Source organism: Perognathus longimembris, chromosome 7, assembly GCF_023159225.1.
Source record: "Perognathus longimembris pacificus isolate PPM17 chromosome 7, ASM2315922v1, whole genome shotgun sequence".
Classification (NCBI taxonomy): Eukaryota; Metazoa; Chordata; class Mammalia; order Rodentia; family Heteromyidae; genus Perognathus; species Perognathus longimembris.
The window spans coordinates 43289040-43305098 of record NC_063167.1 but is presented as its reverse complement, the minus strand read 5'-3'; positions in this window follow the sequence as shown (position 1 = coordinate 43305098).

The following is a 16059-nucleotide window of genomic DNA, read 5'->3' as shown; positions in this document are numbered from 1 at the left end:
CAGGGAGGGAAAGGGGGGGAGGGAGGGGGGCATGAGGGACAAGGTAACAAACAGTACAAGAAATGTATCCAATGCCTAACGTATGAAACTGTAACCTCTCTGTACATCAGTTTGATAATAAAAATTTGAAAAAAAAAAAAAAAAAGAGTTGCCATAGCCAGGCATCAGTGGCTCACACCTGTAATCCTAGCTACTCAGGAAGCTGAGATCTGAGGATCACAGTCCAAAGCCAGCCTAGGCAGGAAAGTCTGTAAGACTCTTATCGCCAACCAACCACCAAAAAATCCTAAGTGGCACTGTGGCTCAAGTGGTAGAGCACTAGCCTTGAGCTGAAGAGCTCAGGGACACTGCCCAGGCCCAGAGTTCAAGCCCCATGACCAACAACAACAAAAAAGTTGCCATAGCTACCATACCCCTCTATTAAACATACCTAATACAAGACAACAATACAAGGTTTAATTTATGATTGAAAACCTTTAACCTTCTTTCTTCCACTATTCAAAAAAAAATTCAGTTGTAGTGTTTTGGAAAAGATGGGAGAGGCAGATCTAACCAAAGTGTAACATATATCTTTAGATCGTGTATTATACCTCTTCCTACATCATCCACATTACATTGCTCATGAAAGAGTAAATGGCATAATAAAGCCCTTTCTTCTATCATGAGTCTCTTTTTGGCATAAAATATCATCAAAAACACCTCAGCATTTTGATATTCTAGTAACAATAACAGCTACAAAAAAAATAGAAAGGAAGCAAACAGACAGTTTCTAATTTTATTCTGCCTACTCGGACTATGCTAAGAGGGGAAAAAAGATGATAAATAGCCAGAGAGATTTTCTTGACATTGTGCTTAACTGAAATTTCAAAATAAATCAGTTGGGCTCATTTTTAAAGACCTACAACTAAATTATCATTGGGTCGTTTTGTTTTGCTCCCAACTGGGTTTCTAAGGGACTAGTGGTGAGATACAATGAGATCTGAAAATGGGCCACAGTACGCAAACATTGCAGTTTGGTTTGATTTAGTCTAACTCTTGTGTAATAACTTTCTTTGAAGTGTGGGTTGAGGAGCAGGTTAGGAGCCCGAGGCCACAAGCTCATCTTGTTCTTGTTACAACTCGGATGCCCTGCAGTCCCTGCACTATATATCAGAGGCTTGGCACTGGAGTCCCTGGGCTGATCAAGAATGGAGCCCTCATTCCCTGCACAGCACAGCTATTGAGCAGCAGGCAAACAACAACATGGTTGTGTTTGCTTGGGAAATCCTATTCCATAAAAGGAAAGAGGTGAATCTTGGAGGAGCCTGTGAGTCAGAGGTAGCCTGATATTTCTTCCAAGGCCAAGAAAAGAGCTGATAAAATAATCCACCTTGTAAACACCCAGATCTAGAGAGAGAGGCAGGAGTTTTCCCATTGCTGGCTGAATGCTTTCCTTTTCCAGCTTTCGAATGACTATTTAAATGCAGATCATCTGACCCAAGATAATCTCCAGTGGTGAATAAATAACTTTCCTGCTCCAATTCAGTCTGGTTTTTCATGGGTATATGAGAAAGCTATGCCAAACCATCTCTTAGGCCATATCCTACTCTCAAACTAAACAATTGACTCTGTAAGGGTCTTGTAGTTCACAAGGGACTAACCTTCTTCCTTCTACTGGCCACAGTATTTTCCCATAGCTAGTCTCAAAGCTAATCTGGACCATGGATGATTCTAGAAAATAATATTACCTACACAGTTTCTTAGAATTTGTGAAATGAGGAAAGGAAGTCTTGCTGCCCTCATTTCATAGAGGTATGCTAAAGGCAGACAAATCAGAAATGCCAGATCACAGAGAGCACAGGATCTGAAGAGGCACAGGACCAACAGAACCCAATGCAAGTGTCTCAACACAAGAGGTTGAAGGGGCACCACATTAAATAAGGGTGGGAGAACCATCAAAGTCAGGAACAGAGAGCATTCTGAGAACCCACCTCCGAATTCAGGAGCATCAGAGCCACCAGCAAAAATTCAGTTTGCACGAAGAGACAGTAGACCAATTAGAAGTCTTATCAGTTTTGAACTGATTCTCACCTCTACGACAGACTTGACCAAAGACAGCGACAAGGGTAACACTCATCCAATTCCTCGTGCTTTAAAAGGAAGAAATGGGAGTTCATCTGCAGGTAGAGGAAAAATCACCTGGGACACTGTAGAAAGATAGGTGGGAAGTGACAATTGTGGATATTATACTTGGGATTAGCACATGACAAGCTCCCAGCTCCCGATAGAACAGTATGTGTGTGTGTGTGCGTGTGTGTGTGTGTGTGTGTGTGTGTGTGTGTGTGTGTGTGTGTGTGTGTGTTCTGGTCCTAGGCTTAAACACAGTGCCAGGGCACTATCCCTGAACATTTTTGCTCAAGGTTGGCTCCACTAGCTTCACACAGCTCCACTTCTGACTTATTGGTGCTTAATTGGAGATAAGAGTCTCGAGTCTCAATAGATTTTCCTACTGAGGTTAGCTTCAAACGGCAATGCTCAAATATCAGCGTCCAGAGTAGCTGAGATTACAGGCATGAGTCACTGACGCCTGGCTTCAGGTTAGGGTTCTTTACCCTGAAAAATCAGTCTGTTCTGGAGATGAAACCCCAGTGAGACCCTGCCTTACCTTAGCCTGTGAGCTCTGGAGTCTTACCATAGCTGCTGTTCTTAGAATACTCCATTTCAGCAAATGATGAAGCATCAATTTATTTCGAATATGGCAACAGAAAATTGAACTTTCATGGCACAAACAAGATTTGTCTTCCTCCTGCTTCTAAATACATTCAGTCCTGCCTAAGTCTTTAGACGGTTGGTTTCAAGCTGTCTCTAGCTATCTCCAGTGGCTCACATTTGTAATCCTAGCTACTTGGGAGGTTAAGATCAGAATCATCGCTGTCCATGCCAGACAAGGCACAGTGAGAAGCATAAATAGGAGGATCATGGTTCCAGGTCCAAAGCAAAAAGCAAGACCCTATCTCAAAAATAACCAAGCCAAAAGGGCTGAAGGTATGGGTCAAGAGGTGAACTGCCTGCCTAGCAAGCATGATCCCTGAATTCAAACTCTGACTCAAAGTCCTTCATTCTTTTCCATGATGGTATCCCTACCTTAGCTCAGGCCTTCATCATCTCACCTAGACTTTCCCAGCAGACATTTCCACTTTTGGAGAAGTCCTCAAAAACTTGTCTCTTCACATTTGCCTTTCTAGTACATGCTCTGTAGCACAGACAGACCATTTTCAGAATTATTACAGAGCCATGCTCCTTTGGTCAATATCCCCCAATTGACCACATAAAATAGTGCCAGCTCTCCAATGCTGCATGGAAGCCCTGAAGTCTCATGTTCACTGATTCACATGTGCACACACACACACACACACACCTTACACACAGCACACACATCTCCCTTACATACACACATATACAAACTTATACACACATACACAATTCAATATTTCCATGCTAACAAACTATTAATATATTCTGCACACTGACTGCTCTGACATTTATCCTTGTTTCTTTATATATCCTTCCCTCTCCCTGAAATGCCTTCACTCTCACCAGTTTCCTTCTATTATACGGGAAAAATTCCTACTTGCATGTTTTCATATGATATATGTTTGCTTGGGCATAACCTTTTGTGAAGCTCTCTTTTAACCTCTCCTGCATATCCCAGAGTTAATCAGTCCTTTTTTTCTATCTTTATCTTTGTATGTGGTTCTAGCATGCCCTGAAATGCAGTTATTTATACATCTGCTTCTCCTTGGTTCTTGGGCTCTAATTCTATTTGTACAAATCCTCAGTACTTAGCACAATGCTTAGCATTTGGTGGCTCTCTGTTAGATATCTGCTGCACTGCAGAGGGGCCTCTAAACATTTCTACATTTGCTACAAAGTTGAACTTTCTGCCATATTACATGTAAACATCAACATCTGTAGTGAAAACAAAGTTAAATTCTTGAGACTGCTCGGTAAGTTTTACATTTTTTACTCAGTAAGTTTTACATTAAGTAAGGGACCCAGAACTAAGACAAAGGATTACAATGAAAAAAGGGAAATTTGAACATATAACTTCTCATTTCCTTCTGCTTGTGTCCCAAAAAGCTTTAATCAGGAAGTTGGTCCTGAAGAACACTGGCTTCTGGTATTAATCCTCCAAAAGAGAAAACTCTCATATCAGAAATAGAATCATTCAGTCTATTCACCAAACTTTTACTGAGGATCAACTATACACAAAGCATTCTGTAGCCTTGGGGTAATCTAAAGGAATCTTTTGAAGCTATGGTGAAATACTAAAAGAGTTTTACTATCTAAAATTATAGGTTATTAATATACATAAGACACATCACTGCTTAGTTATTTTATATTATGCCCAATGAAGAGAATAAACTTTATCATTGATATAAAGTAAGTGTACAGCTTTTTAGTATTTATAATGTGCTAGGAATTATTTTAAGCATTCAATTAATTCAACAACTTGTTGAGATCTAATACTTGACAGGCATATAAGGATTCAACATTACTGTTGAAAGCATACAAAAGCATACAAAAACCTGGACTCTCTAGGAATTCACATTTTGTAGAGGAAAACACAATCGACAAGCCAACAAATAAAAGGGAATTTCAGGTAGTTTTAAGTACTATAGAGAACTGAAATCAGAATGGAGACAGGAAGTGTCCGAGGCCAGGGGGTGTGGTTCTCTAATAATATTCACTGATGTTGCTGATGAAACTGATACAAAGGGGCAGGGAGCAAAGGTGACTTCAAGGATTTTTATTTCTGCCAATGAACAGATGGAATTGTTATTTATTGGTAAGGAAGACTGTGAATGTGGCAACATGAGGAATCAGGGGACTTAGCTTTATGCTAAGTTTGAGGCAGCTAGCATCTATCCAATTGGATATCCAGGTCATACCTAATAAAGCTTACCTCAATGTCACCTCAATAATAAATGATAACTAGCAGCAGATTGAAACGTGAATTCAGAAACTAGAAGATGATATGTAGTAATAGAAACAAAAGTTACCAAAAGAATCTGTTAGGATTGAGCTAACTTACACTACCATTGCCTCCAAATATTCAGAAATTAGGTTTGAAGCCCTAAAATATACCTTAATATCTACCTTGGGTTCTTCTCATGTCCTAGCAGTTAAGGCACAGTCACATTCTCTTCCTCTGTATAGATGTGCCACAAATACCTCTTGCTGGTCCTCAGCATCCTAACAGGCCAGAGATCTGGTGGTGAGAAACCAACCAACAAACCACCAGTCATTGAAAAACTCACTATGCATACTCAGATATCTCTTGTTCTCTTTCAACCAATATGGGTAGAGGCCAGAGGGAACAAAAAAGCAAAGAACATGGGGCTGGAAATGTGGCTTAGTGGTAGAGTACTTGCCTAGCATGCAGAAAACCTTGGGTTCAATTCCTCAGTACCACAGAAAAAGCCAGAAGTGGTACTGTGGCTCAAGTGGTAGAGTGCTAGCCTTAAGCAAAAGAAGCTCAGGAACAGTGTCCAGGCCCTGAGTTCAAGCTCCAGGACTGGCAAGAAAACAAAGAACATGGTCCTAGTAATATAGCAACAGACAGATTCATGGATGCTTCTTATAAATTGGAAGAAATCGTGACCACTGAAAGAAAGACCAGTCAGAAAATTGTGAATATCATATGAGACCGATTCTTGGGGTTGGAGGAATGGCTCAGTTGGTAGAGTACTAGCCAATGAGTGAAAGCTTCAGATACGGAGTTCAAGTCTGAATCTGAGACCTAAAAAAAGAAAGAAAGAAAAGACTGTTTCTCACTAACTAGTAGAAAAGCTTACGGACAGCTCAGACAACATTTCAAACTCATGTTATCAGCCCCCACCACCACCCTTTGCACATGTGTAGATCTAAGCCCTTGAATACAATGAGCAATCACAATGAGTGGTGGTTTGAAGTCAGCACTGGAGGGAACATAAGGCACATAGCCACATCCACCTCTACTCCCCAGCAGTACATGAATGAAAATATGGATTTTTTTTTTGCAGCTCAGACCTTACACATAATCCTATTACTATCCTAGGCACATATTAAATATGATTGAAACAACGCCCATTGGAAGTCTTAAAACCTTAACCACCAGTTTTACTTCTAAAATAAAGTAAACTGCCAAAAGTTCTGATAAAAGTGACAATTTATATATTTTTAAGTAGTACAACTGGAATTTTCCTATAGCTGTAGACAAAGGAATTCGTACCCAGATAAGTAGAAGAGCACCAATAAATTTAAGGTAGCTTATGCAAGTTAGGCACTAATGAATGTCATCTTCTGTTTTGTCATGAAAAAAGATCTTTCTGCTGCTAAAGGAGACTGATTTAGATTATGAATAGCTGTAGTGATTTGCAAAAATGGCTCCAGAGAGATAGAATGAGACTCCATATACTCATGGCACTTGAGGTTTCTGCCCTTTTTGTTGAAAATTAATTTGTCCTGTGGGTTATTGGATTCTAGCTCAGCCAATGTATATTGCTCAGTCATCACAAATTTACTTAAAATTTAGTGTAGCTGAAGTTCATTCAACAAGACAAAAGTCTACAGTTGAAAGCTTCTAAAAATCTTTTTTAAAAATCTGGCTAACAGTGTAATTGAAAGTGCTGGCTTCTAAGTAGATTCACATAATGTTTTGCAGGTATCAATATATACTATATTACTATGTGTGAACGAGATTTTTCACTTGTTTTCCAAGGGAGGATTCATTGTCCTTTAGTAAGAGGAAATTTTGGTTGAATATTCCACATTCTGAAAATATAGACCCCCCCCACAACATATACCGCAGTATATCACATTTTTAACTTTTTTAAATAAATATTTTAAAGCAAATAGAGTTTACAGCTCCTCTCGCTTCTAAATCCTGCAAATATTATACACTTGAAAAAAAATAAAAGTGGGCCCATTCTGTGTCCCTCCTCCATCAGGTCCAGCACAGGCAGCTGGACACCTCCAGGAGTCTCACTTCAGACCTCATCGAGATGCAAATCATTTTAACAAAAGGGAACAGTGACTTAGTGGCCATGCTCCCTTACCCAACTAGGAGAGGAAAAGGAGCTATCCTTCAAAAGAGGTTATTGTGAGAAGATGTAAAGAAAGAAAGAACAGGGTGGGTTGGAGACATGAGTGAGAATGTTGGAAGGGGTGACATTGGCCAAGAAGCATTGTAATCATAAACTGCTTTGCTGAATGCTAACTCCTTTGCACAACTACTTGAGGTTTTTTTCTTTTAAAGAACCAAAACGTAATTGTTACTTTTAATCCTTCAATTAAAATGGTTTTTCTTCATAGAACCTGTATTTCTCATTTTATACCTTTAAATAAGTATATTTATGAACACATTTAAGTAATATGGGGTTTTTTTCCCTTTGAAAAATCTAGGTAGGTGTGGTAATATGTGGCTGAGTTTCTGCATTGGAGTTTCTATGAAAGTAGGTTCAAGATGGTATGTAGTACACAAACATACAAGGCAGATACACATGCTGGTTAAGGAATGTGTGTTGAGAAAATACAAAGTCACATTTATGGACCACATTAAAACTGCAAGAAGACAGATCTTACGCAAAGATCCTTTAGAAAATGTAAATCTTGTCACTGGCCATTTAGACATGTAGAATGTAGCTCAATTTCGTTTTAAGTAACTGACCTAGAGGGTTCAAGTTGAAACTGACGCATTTTCAAATTAAAATTATTTTGTACAGAAAACAATGGTAAACCCAAGGAATCTGTTGTATGTATTAAGTAACAGGTAAAACCAAGTTCCTTAGCTTTGTTGAGGTTTTGTTCTGGAATACCATGCCTAGACACAGCAGTCTGACAGCGCGATCGCAGTGCCCTTTCTTTTTGTACATATTGATCGGACCTTTCTTTACTGTTACGTGGACACTTTCTATGTTAGTTTTGATGCATAATTCTTTGAATCCTTTTATACAAACTAGAATGTATGTGTTAATTCCTATCCCTGCAATGTAGTAACTATAAACTTATTTTTAAATAAATAGAAAACTTGTTTTTCTAAAAAAAAAAAAAAAAAAAAAAAAAAAAAAAAAGAAAAATCTAGGTAGGTGTGGTGGCTCACATCTATAATCCCAGCAAATGGGGAGGCAGAGACCAACAAGAGCACAGTTAGGCTGGGTGAAGATAGCTAATGCCTGAAGAGCAAGGTTCAAAGTCAGCCCAGGAAGACAAATCTAAGAGAACATCATCCCCAAATCACCAGCAAAAAGTCAGAAGTGAAGATGTACAAGTGAGAGGGAAAAAAAGCCAGTGAGAGTGAAAGACCCCGAGTTCAAGGCCCCAGTATCAGTACACCGGCACACACACACACACACACACACACACATACACACACACACACACACGTTAAAGCCAACCTGAGCAAAAAGCTTGTGGGACCCAATCTTTTTTTTTTTTCAAATTTTTATTATCAAACTGATGTACAGAAAGGTTACAGTTTCATACGTTAGGCACTGGATACATTTCTTGTACAGTTTGTTACCTTGTCCCTCATACCCCCTCCCTCCTCCCCCTTTCCCTCCCCCCCCCCCACGGAGGTGTTCAGTTCACTTACACCAAACAGTTTTGCAAGTATTGCTTTTGTAGTTGTTTGTCTTTTTTTACCCTGTGTCTCTCAAATTTGGTATTCCCTTTTAATTTCCTACTTCCAATACCAGTATACATGGTCTCCAATATACTCAAATAAGATTACAGAGATAGTGTAGGTACAACCACAGGAAGGTGATACAAGAACATCATCAATAATAGAAGCTACAGATACACATAGGACGTTGAAAGTAGTTACAACTGTTTCCATAGGCAAGTCATAGCAGAGCATCACAAGGCCCAATAGCTATACCCTTATGAACACATAAGATGATGCTAAGTGAAATGAACACCATGTTGTGGGACCCAATCTTAACAAGCAAGCTAGACATGGAGATTTATACTTGTAATTCCAGAGAGGCATGTGTTAAAAGTATGGGAGGCCCAAAGCCAGCCACCAAAACTAAGAGACCATATCTGAAAAAATAACAAAAGCAAAGAGTGCTGGAGGGGTGACTCAAGAGAAAAGGCACCTACCTAGCAAGCTGAGGATCTGAATTCAATGCTCAGTACAAAAAAAAAAATTTTTAATAGTTAAAATCACACCAGAGAACCTCAACTATAATTAGGTGCCATGAGGCTAGCTTCTAATTAATGATACACAGGAAGCAACAAAGATTCATTTCATTTATTGATTGGTGATTATTCTAGACAATAACACTGTTTTCTAGTGAAATTTATATTATTATTGTATAATTAAGAGCAGAACTCAAGCTGGGTGGAAGCACATGCCTATAACTGCACATAAGAAGGGCTGAATAGGACTGCCTGGGCTATTGAGTGGGTTTGATTACAGCTTAGATGATAGGGCAAAATCCTGCCTCAAAAGTAAAAACAATAATAAAATTAACCTAATAATTAAAAGAGCTAAACTTAGATGGTGAAACATTAGAATTTGTTATTGTACTAAGCAAAGAAAGCAAGTACTATTTGGGATAACCTGAACCATAATTTAGGACTTTTTGTAGGGCTGTCGAGTTTTGTTTTGTTCCTAAAACCTGATCTACAACTGTACAACTGACCAAGTCCAAACTCTGAAAAGATCGGCTCTTATCTTGAGGTACAATCACACACACACACACACACACACACACACACACACACACACACACACACACACACACACTGAGCTACAAAGCAGTAGCCAAATCCAAGCCATGACACAAGGGACTGGAAGTTTTAGATTAAGAAGTCTCTACCAGTGGAGAACTAAATAACCTTTACAGTTTTATCTACAGTTACTTGTTTCTATGAAGATTTATGGTGGCAACAGATATGCATCTTCCCTTGGACTCTCTCTATTAAAATGAGATAGTTTTAAACAAGCGTTTTTGACTGGCATAATCTGGAATTGCAGATGATGCCAATTTTTTTTTTTTTATAAAAGCTAAAAGTGAACTTGCAAGCCAAATGAAAATGACTTTGCATGTCAGATGCCTGGGTGGGGGAGGGGAGGCTACCAGCATACAGCCAAACAAGTCTGACCTTCTGCTAGGAATACCAATCCTTTACCCTGGCCTGAATCAGCCAGGTGCAATCTGTACATGCTTACCCAGGAATTAAAACTCCTCATGCGGCTGCTGCTTTAATTGATTGATGCTAAAAGTTTAGAAAATATAACCCAACCAGCTCTTCCAAAGCTCCTTTAACCAAGCCTTCGCCTTTGAAAGCAGCATCCTCAATTGAAACTGGCAGACCACATTTTTAGGTTTCAAGCAGCTCTGTCATTCTACAAGGAATGTGTCTGCCACTTCGCAGGATAGCTTGAGCTGAAAGACATGTACTTTGAATCAGAGAATCAATAGAACACTTAATGGACAATTAGGAGAACAGCTGTAGGACTGTCAGAGACCCATCTGTACTCAGCTCAAACGGCAAGGCTGGACAAGGCCCGGGAAACAAAGTACACTGCTCCAGGGCACTGGCCCCAGTACAAAACCTGCCTTTCAGTTCTCATTTAATGTTAATATAGTGTTCTTTTTCATTACAAATTTTAACACGTGTAGAAAATTATGGAAATTGCTTAAGCCATTTGTCAACTTATATCATGTGAATTGATCAATAAATTTCACTACTTTGTTGTTAATGTAGATAAATTTTGGCATTTAATTAAGCTCCAGCGAAAATGTGGCCACTTTTAATTTCAGCAGATGCTGTCGTTTCATTTGTAATACATAACTACAGGGGTAAATACAACCCAATCATGAATTATCACTAAATATTTATAGACAACATAGTACTTCAGAAAATAGACACAAAAGATTTTTACAATAAGTCAATTACTGTGTGGGAAATCCGAAATAGCTGGCAATGAACTCTAATCAGAGCCGTGAACTGAATCCTAATATTATAGCTCCACACAAGAATCATGTATGTATATTTTCTCTCATGATCCTGCCTCCACAGATAAAGTCTCTATTCAGAAGAAATTATTTCCAACTCTTTTTTTTTCAGAATTGTTCTAAATGTTCAAAGATAGGTCCCTATGTATATGGAGCTATGTAAAAATTTCTAAATTGAAAGCTCATCCTTTTATATTTGTGCATATTAAGTGTGTGCAGACACAAATTGTGAAGCTTCTTTGGCAAATCTTGTCTTGCTTCTATCATACAAATGACTTGGACTTGGGTTGTATGGACAGTCAAGAGAACAACCCTATAGGAAACGAAGAGGAGACAACACCAGACAATGGAAAAGGAAGAATGAACCTTTTACGTTTCCTCCATATGGCCTGAGGGGCCCCGAGGTGAAATCCTGCTCAAGACAGCCAGAAGCCCCCTAGCCTTAACCCTCTGTGGCGCAGTCTGACATGATAAACTGCCATCTCTCATTTGAGAAGAAATGGGCTGCCTCTTGGTGATTCTGCTGGTGCCTTCAGGGGAAAAGGATTCAGAAATCACATTGTTGTCTTCACAGGGCAAGCAACTCCAGCACGCCCATTCCCACCCATTGTCCTTAGGCCTCATTCAAGGAGGAGGACCATCGCTGGCTGGGCAGGGGCTACATTTTCAGCAGAAAAGCAGGAATGGGTGCTTGAACCTAAATCCTCTGTAACTAGTAATAGTAGTAGTAATAATAATAAAATAATAGTAAGGTTTAGAGAATCAAAGCTGACTCTGCTTCTATTGTCAAACCCACCATCATTCTGAAGGTAGTCTGGCACTTTCTCTTGCCCTGGCAGAGCAGTACCTGGTCAGTGATGATTTCCTAAATTTTGACTCCATTAGAGAAATTAGAATTAAACAGCCAAAGGGAAAGTGGATAGGGTCTTCTTGCTGAATCCAATTACTCATCTAAATCTCTGACCAAAATTCTCTTTCTGGCTTAATCTCACATGTTCATTTTTCTTTTTTATTCCAAATTTTGAATTTCCTAGGGCTCAAAGCCTATTTTTATTACCCAAGAAAGTAAAAAGAGGCTGGAAAATCTCCCTCTGCTCTAACACCAATAATCAGGAATCCATTGCCATCTCTGAATTCAGGGTTTCCATGAAGTGCTAATGCCGGCATTTTTCACTTGCTAATACAAGTGTGCCATGGATATCTGTGACTCTGAGGAAAGTATGGAAAAATAAGTTATTCCTTAGATTAAGGAAATAATAGTATTTGTTGATATCTATGTGGACATTGAAAAGTTAAAAAGTTAAGTTGTGAGATTGGTGGAGATGGGGCTGGTAGAGAGCTTCTCTAGCCTGTGTGAGGCTCTGGTTTCATTCCTAGCAGTACCCCCCCCCCCAAAAAAAAACACCAAAAAGACTGACAGAGAAACAAAAATTAAGACCCTAAAAAACTGACAGTGTGGTAGATTAAAAATGTCCACACACACAATGTTGAAAATGAACCATATAATTTGTGAGTAGGGATGGGAGAGAAAAACTGGGAGAGAACAAGGAAGGGTCAAGTTTTCAAAAAAAAATCAATGCACTCTTTACCTGATATAAGTGAATGCAACTTGATGTAATACAACCCCTCTATACATTACCTTTGTAACAATAAAATATATTTTTTAAATGACCATATACTTCTTTACCATTTCTCCCATCAATAAATGAAATCTCTTTTCCCTACCCTGGAATCTGGGCTGTGTTTAGGAGTTGTTTTTCTCAATGGAATTTATCAGAAGTGACACTGTGCCAGGTCCTCATCCAAACCTGAACAAGACCAGGAAGCTACTGTTCTTTCCATTTTTCCACTGCCATGCTATAGAAAAATTCAGGTTAGGCTATCAAATGACAAGAGGTCACTTGGAGAGTGGTACTGAAAACACTCCCAGATGAAGACACAGCTTTACTACGTGGAGCAGAACTTCACAGCTGAGCCTAACCAACCATAAAAACAACCGAAGGTTAAGACAGTACATTTTGGGGTAACTTGTTACATAGCAGTAAATTACTGACATCAAGATTTTATAAGTCTTCCTTCTGTTTTTCAGATCTTGCCCTCCTTTTGAAAGCACAGCAGCTGGCAATCAACATCTATTTCCTATGCCACTTGCAGAAGTGACCCAATAATTTAAATTTTAAAAAAGAAAAAGGAAATGGAAATGGTGCCTGTAGATCATACCTGTAGTCCTAGCTATTTGGGAACCTCTGATAGACAGATTGTGGTTGAGGCTCTCTGAGCAGGAAAGGTTTGTGAAATGCCTTCTTAATAAGGAGCTAGATTCGGTGATGTAAACCTGTTATCCTAGCTACACTAGAAGCCTTATAGGGAGATAGTACCCTGGTAAGTGCCCAAGCAGACAGAGAGGTCCTATCTCCAAAATAAAGTACATAGCAAAAAAATCAGGGCTTAGGTAATGGCTCAGCAGTAAGAGTGCCTGCCTAGAAAGTATGAGGAACTAAGCAAGAATTCAAACTCTAGTACTTGCTCAAAGGAAAAAAAAGATATTCATTGGAAAGAGGAGTGGACATAATTTTTAAAAGATGCTTAGATGGATCCTCTTAGTTCTCTCTATACACTAAATATCCCAACTCTACATCAAATGTTCAAATTAGATACGCCAAGTCAGTTTCTAGAACAAAAAGTCTATTTTTAGGACTATAGTCCTGACAACTGGAACCAATGACTTAATTTTCTTAAATACAAGTAGACTTTTACAAAAGACCCCTGTCATATATAACTTGGACAACTAATTTTAACTTTTTGGTCCTCATCTGTTTCTTCATCAATAACAAAAGGACAGTCAGGTACTGGTGGCTCATGCCTGTAGAGCCAGCTATTCAGAAGGCTGAGATGTTGAAACCAGCCCCAGCAGACTGAGAGGGAGGGCTCCTGTATTTCCATTTCTTCTTCCTCCTCCCCCTCCCTCCATCCTTGAATGATCCCAATAATCTTTTTCTTCTTCTTCTTTATTGTCAAAGTGAAGTACAGAGGGGTTATACTTTCATATGTAAAGCAAGTACATTTCTTATCCAACTTGTTACCTCCTCCCTCCTCCTCCCCTGCCCCATCTCCTAGCTCTCCACAATCCCAATAATCTCAATAATCTTAAGCCATTTTTCATATAAGTCCCTTACTCTAACAAGGGGTTGTCCTAGAAGAAGGCTTTCTAGTTGTTTTCCTTGGGGATATCTTCCACAGTACTGCTGTCTCATTTTTCTTTTTTTCTTTCTATCCTCCTCCTCCTCCTCCTCCTCCTCCTCCTCCTCCTCCTCCTCCTCCTCCTCCTCCTCCTCCTCCTCCTCCTCCTCCCCCCTCCCCCTCCCCCTCCTCCTCCCGTTCCTCCTCCTCCCTCCCTCCTTCCTCCTCCTCCTCCTCCTCCCTCCCTCCTCCTCCTCCTCCTCCTCCTCCTCCTCCTCCTCCTCCCCCCCCCCTCCTCCTCCTCCTCTTCCTTCTCCATAGGAAGAAGGAAAAGGATAGGCCATCTTTAAAGTCCTTAAAACTTTGCCACTTCTCAAATATATCATTATGTCATTTTTCCAAATTATCTCAACTTTTTGGGTTCCTTTTTTTGTTTGTTTGTTTGGTTGTTTTTTGTTTTGTTTTGTTTTGTTTTTGTGTGTGTGTGTGTGTGTGTGTGTGTGTGTGTGTGTGTGTGTGTGTGTGTGTTTGCCAGTCCTGGGCTTGGACTCAAGGCCTGAGCACTGTCCCTGGCTTCTTTTTGCTTAAAGACACTCTACCACTTGAGCCGCAGTGCCACTTCTGGCTTTTTCTTTTTATGTGGTGCTTAGAAATTGAACCCAGGGCTTCATGCATACAAGGCAAGCACTCTACTGCTAAGCCATATTCCCAGCTCAATGATCTCAACTCTTAATCCCTTATCTGTGTTATCACCTTAGTGTCAACTAGAAAGCCCTACTCTGTTACCCAAAGCAGAAATGAATGTATCCTTAATCTAATACTCAGTCCCTGAATAATTAAGATGGTTGTAAAACTTGTTTTCTCTTAGAAAGCATTTCTTTTCTTTCCTTACTTTTTTTGACAGTACTGAGGTTTGAACCCAGAGCCTTTTGCTTGCTAGACAAGCAGTCTGTCAATTGAACCACACCTCCAGTCCAGAAAGCATAATCTTAACATTTTATTATTCCATAAAAACAAGCAGTCATGACAATGCCTTTACCACATGGTCTCTAAATAGATACCTACTCAAAAAAAAAAAAGTTCCTGGGTACTCAGTGAATGGTTTGCCTATTGAAAAAATTGAGTGGGGCTGGGAATATGGCCTTGTGGTAAAGTGCTCGCCTAGTATACATGAAGCCCTGGGTTCAATTCTTTAGCACCACATATATAGAAAAAGCTGGAAGTGGTGCTGTGGCTCAAGTGACCTGGGGGGTGTAGGCTTCAATGGAATCCTTTTTTTTTTTTTTTTTGCCAGTCCTGGGGCTTGAACTCAGGGCCTGAGCACAGCCCCTGGCTTCTTTTTGCTCAAGGCTAGCACTCTACCACTTGAGCCACAATGCCACTTCTGGCCTCTTGGCCTCTTCTGTATATGTGGTACTGGGGAATCGAACCCAGGGCTTCATGTATACGAGGCAAACACTCTTGCCACTAGGCCATATTCCAGCCCAAAATAATTTCTAATATCAGCATTTTCAATGTCAGATGTAAAAACCAGTCAGTTTTAGTTATTACTTTTTGTATAATAAGCCCTTTTTCAGTTTCACTCAAGTTTTTTTGTTGTTGTTTGTTTTATTTTTTGCCAGTCCTAGGGCTTGAACTCAGGGCTTGAGCACTGTCCCTGGCTTCTTTTTGCTAAGGTCTAGCACTCTATCACTTGAGCCACAGCACCACTTCCAGCTTTTTCTATATATGTGGTGCTAAAGAATCGAACCCAGGGCTTCATGTATACTAGGCGAGCACTTTACCACAAGGCCATATTCCCAGCCCTTCAGTGGAATCTTGTAGCTATTAACCTATACATTTTTACCTGTTGTATCTGGGGAAGGAACAATATGATTTATTAACACAAACA